This window comes from Engystomops pustulosus, chromosome 7, assembly GCF_040894005.1.
Source record: "Engystomops pustulosus chromosome 7, aEngPut4.maternal, whole genome shotgun sequence".
Classification (NCBI taxonomy): Eukaryota; Metazoa; Chordata; class Amphibia; order Anura; family Leptodactylidae; genus Engystomops; species Engystomops pustulosus.
The window spans coordinates 132,834,498-132,840,001 of NC_092417.1; the positions used below are offsets into that span (position 1 = coordinate 132,834,498).

General features: G+C 38.2%; 1 long non-coding RNA gene across 1 annotated transcript; it reads left to right on the plus strand.

The window, feature by feature from the left end:
* The first annotated feature begins 709 nt into the window (after nucleotides 1–709).
* On the plus strand, nucleotides 710–5,226 carry LOC140068958 (uncharacterized). The gene is made up of 3 exons (XR_011848655.1): nucleotides 710–1,374; nucleotides 1,580–1,743; nucleotides 4,863–5,226. It is a non-coding gene; the product is annotated as an uncharacterized lncRNA (long non-coding RNA).
* The last annotated feature ends 278 nt before the right edge of the window (nucleotides 5,227–5,504 follow it).

Below are 5,504 nucleotides of genomic sequence, written 5' to 3' on the forward strand. Positions count from 1 at the left end.
TCACTATATAGCATTGTATGTATCTTTATGTCTTTAGTTCATGAACACTTAACTTGATATTTATTATCAATTTCTAATAGTTATTACATTACTTGTACTAATATTGAAAATATGTGTCCAAATATCTATTATATGTTCACAGAAAATGTAATTACCTAGCAATGGGCAGCATTGTGCTGCATGTCTAAAGGATCAGCAGACTATTATTACTATTGCTATTCAATATACAGTTTATATTGATATGTATTTATATGTAGCAGCTGGAGTGCAGCCCTTCTAGAGTCCAGTGGATGAATCTTGGCTTGACAGATAGCATGAGAAAACTGCTTAATGGAATGCACAATAAACTTCATACAAAAAAGCAATATTTATTAATATAGAAAAGATAAAATCATAAAACATGAAAAAGGAAGAACATGCATCCCCTGTGTGGTTTAAAAAAATGTAGCTTCTGATCTTTACTCATAGATCCTGGCACTGTGTCTTTTGTAATCTTATATTTTTTATATTTGTTATCCATGGCCTACTTTCTTCTAAAATGAACTTTAAAAATTATGCTAATGAATCTGAAAGTCTACGGGGGCCATTCCCAGAGCCCTCCTTCCTTAAGATTCACAGGTTGTTACAGTGTACAAGGAGCACTTCTCCCTACTGTGTGCCTAAACTGGCTATGCTGCAGTGAGATTACATCAGGCGGAGGGAAGAGGAAAGTACCAAGCATGAGCACCATGTTAAAGATACACCAGAAAAAAAGTAGTGCACTCTGTCAGGCCATTTCAGGGAGCACCAGATTCATGAAAAACGGGCGCCAGAAATCATGAATCTGGCACTCCCTGCATTATACACAGGCAAGCCACACTTAGTGCAGTTTAAACCATGCTTAGTAAATGTGCCCCAATGAGTTAGCATTCTGACTAACCACACCCACCTTATACCAAGCTCTTCTAAATTGGATCCTATTTGTGCTAATCCAATAAATTGCTGTTTTGTGTTCATCTCCATTAACATTCACCTTCATAAGACTGCTCTGCACACCCTGCATCGAAGCAATCCCTGTTCTTGTTTTTATATTTGTCCAAGCTATTCTCCTTATTTGTATTGCATTATTGTATTTTTGCATTTTATTTTATGGCTCTACACTTTCCACATATATCTCTTTTCTCTCCTGGGCAAATTTCTCAAATCTGCTCCACACTTCAGGCTCTTGGAGAAATGGATCACCTTGCTCTCTTTCTATGGTCTCTCCCACCACACTTATCAAATATACATTCCATAAAGAAGACAGTCAGCTTTACTCTTCCACCCATAGATGACAGGACGACAATCAAATCAACTGAGAATGAAGAAATAAGGAGGACAGCACACTGCTTAAAGGTAAGTTCATGAAAACAGTTTATCATTTGTTCCATGAGATTATTTTCATACTAAACTTTGCTGCACCATGTGACAAATACACTGCCAACTATGTGCCACAAGCAGCAACAAAGGTGATTTAGGCTCCCTACTTGGTATGACAATTGTAAAGTGTCGCTGGTGTTCTGGTAACTTATTGACTACTTGTTGTTTTCTTGTCTAGTAGGAAAACACCCGGAAACTACTCAGGGAATGTTATCTTCGAAATCCATATCCCAGCCCAGCACAGAAGAGGCATCTTTCCTACATGACCGGATTGCGTCCTACACAAGTTACCAACTGGTATAAAAATAGAAGGCAGAGGGACAGGGCAGTCAGCTCAAGGACTAAGTAAGTAAAATGCATATATGATATTTTTTCAGTGTAACAAATGGAATTGATAAATGGAAAAATTTAAAAATGATTTATTATATTATAAATTATGAGACAATATATATATATATATATATATATATATATATTTATACATGTCTCTCAGTTAATAACGTGTGTAATAATTTATAAATTTGATGTCTACCTTATAATATAATATAATATTTTTTAAGGTCTACAATATTGTGTTCATTTTATTTATATCTGGTCTGGAACCTGGTTCTGGTGCAACATTTTTGTATGGAGCCTGGTCCTGGTGCTGTATTACTGTACAGAACCTAGTTCTGGTGCTGTATTTCTGTACAAAGCCTGTTGCTGTCTGCTGCTGACAAAATATTTCACCTGAAAGCACTGTATATAAGAAATTTAATTTGAAAGGAGCATCGATTATGTTATAATGTCTTAATGTTATGGAGCAATGTGTATATATATATATATATATATATATATATATATATATATATATAGGTAATAATGTCCCCTAATCTTCCTTAAGTGTAAAGCTTAGTGGTAATAAGTGTCCCTCTGTAGTTTCCCTGTATAATGCCAGTGGTCTCCCGTTGTGACCCTTATTAATAATAATTTTCCCAATAGAGCCCACTACAGGAATAGTGCAGCCCTAGGTTAAAATAAAAACTGAGCTATAAACAAAAACAATACCCCTTTCACTTCCAGTTAATATCTTGGATACATTGCAAGCCTTAGGCCCCTTTCACTTGACCTCATTGGGACCGCTGATATTGCCAAACAATTTGCTCACTGTATGGCACCCAGTCACGGTGCGGTCACCATAACTGAGCAGGGTTTGCACTACTTCCTGTCGAGAGGGGACGGGTGAGAAGTGCTTCTCCCTCCACTTCTCCAGCTGAAAGGGTCCAGGCCCGGGTGTAGCATACATTTGTGTGAAAGGGGCCATACGGGGGCCTGATGTGGGTAGCACAATAATAATAATTCTTTATTCATATAGTGCCATCATATTCTGGAGCACTTTACAAATCATGGGGGACATATACAATCAAAATAAGACATTACAGAGCAATAACATAGTCATATAAAACAATAGGAATGATGTCTCTGCTCGTAAGAACTTACAATCTAGTAAGCAATTATATCATTGCAGTGCTTTTACCACTGATCCTCTTCTTAATTGGCCGTAGTGTAGAGAGTGGTAAGAAATAAACTCTATGAGATGTAAAAACCCTTTTAAATGTCAACTTCAAATGGTGGCACTAGTAACCAGCCCCCTAGATACACAAACCGCCACAATAAACCTCAGAAATAAGAGGAGCTGGAAGGAGAGTATGTAAGTTTATTTTTTTATATGTCAAGGGGCTGCAGGGCCTTTCATCTGAGGGGGGGCTTGGAAGGGGGCTGGCTGCAGAGAAGGAGGAGTTTAACGAAAGTGCATTGTCTCGATTCACTAAGATAGTGCACCCGATATTCTGCATGTGTCGCTTCCCCTCTCAGGTCCGCCGGAGTTCACCATCTTTTTAGTGGTGCATGTAAGTGCTAGGGCTTGCAACGCATTTAGAATGTTAAGTCCCGCGCTCAGTCGAATCAGTGGGATCGTCCCATTGCCTGCCCCCCGATTTCTGACGCATGAAAGCGAGCGCAGCTGCCCCAAAATCCGATTGCGTGCGACACAATCCCCTGTTAAATACCTGTCACAGCCGTGCAAAACCCGAAAGCATTGGTAAAATCCGACTAAACCCTTTGTAAATATGCCCCAGTAAGCTGTGAGGAGTTCATATATTCACCAAATTATGCATAAACATTAAATCTGTGGGGTGTGCCAATTTTTTCTGAAAATTGCACTGAGAATCACACATTTTACATCTTTTTACTCATCTGTAACCCAAATTAAAAACTAGATATTCCTTAACCAAACAAATGAGATAACAAAGGACACTTTTAGATGGCTTTAACCTTTTAACGACCTAGCCCTTTTTTTTCCAATTTTCACGCCCCACCTTCAAAAATCTATAACTTTTTTATTTTTACTCCGTGACACGTTTTCAAACAACGGATGCGTTTTCAAAAATGCATGCGTTTTTTAATGGACTGCTTAAAATCGGCCTAAAAACGGGTTCAAAACGCCACATGTGCCACCACCCTTAGATATGCAAATGTGTTATATCATAAAGCTCATGGTACAAATTCATAATGCAGCATTAGAGATGCCACCTTTTTGGCGCAAATGCGTTATTTTCACCAATTTCAATGTATATGTAATTTTTTATGCTTCCAAGTACAAGGAATGGAAAACTAAATAAAATCAGTATAAATTACAATTAGTTACACAGAAAACAAGCACGTTATAGAATTTTTATAGATTTTTGAAATTGGTGAGTGAAAAATGGAAACATAAAAACGAAAAAGGGCCAAGTTGTTAAGGTTTTAAAAGCAGCAATATATTGTGAGCCAAAAGTTTATCTCTTATTTGCAGCCTAAAGGCATGGATAGGAATGTTATTGTCCAGTACAAACTACTTTGCTGCCTCTATTCAAAGCTCCAGTCAAGCTCCTTCCTACCAGATGCTCATACTCAGGCTGCTAGCCCTCTACTTCTCCCCTCAGCTTGTCGAAATATCCTTTATGAATTTCCTGCGCATGTGCGGTGTGCCTATCAGTTTGGCACCGACCTTTCATGTCCCTGGCTGGCTTCACAGTTGCATCCCTCATGTGCCAGTACTCGGGCCTATACAGCGTACAGTACCAGAGATATGCAAGGCTAGGGCCAGACTGACACTGCACAGTGCATGTGCAGGATATTTACAATGGTTGAGGTGACAAGAGGAATGGAAGAGTGGCACCCTGAAGCTGAGCAGCCAGAAGGAGGAGGAGGAAGAGCTTGACTGAATATCTGAACTCCCCCCTCCCGCCTCCTTGACTTGATATCTGCTACACCAGGGGTTAAATAAAAATTGTTTTTTCATGAAAGGTCCTATTGTCCTAATCACATTGTCAGCAACGGGACGCATGTACAATAATGCATAAGGTACTGTATCTGGTTTATCTGTCTTTTCACAGTTGACAATAAACATTGTATAGTAAAATAGCATTTTTGTTTCATTGTAGGTTCCAATAAACGCAGTGGTCATGCCCAGAGAAATAACGGCAATCAAAATTTTCATCATATTGCAGGACGAACTTCCACATATTTGACAATAGTGTTATACACATATCATAAAATATATTGTGTATTCTGTCCTCCTAATACTCTGTATGCTGAATTCTGAATACTGTGATGAAAAAACACAGAAGCTGGCTAGCTGGCTTTCTGGGAGTAAAATGTCATGTCCTTTATAGGATATGCATGCATACGTTGTTTTATCATTTGTCAATGAATTTGGTGTTGTATGCAATACATGTTAAGGGTATGTTCTTATCATGTGACGTCATACTCTGTTTTCTTTTATATATATATATATATATATATATATATATATATATATATATATATATACAGTATATGCAATTTTTGCTGTCGTCTGTTCTACAGGACAGTCATCAATCTTACTATACTCCCATGAGTACATGCAAAATCTTCCGAGGGTAAATGTAGATTGACAGAAGCTTCAGCAAGGTTGTTATGTGGCCACGAAGACTCCGGCTGTATGCCCAGTCGTGTGTAGAATCAGAGTAATTCATATCATAAGACTTCATCTAAAGCCATCATATGAACAACCCTGTAAGTTTTCTGTGCACAGCCTGGACTCA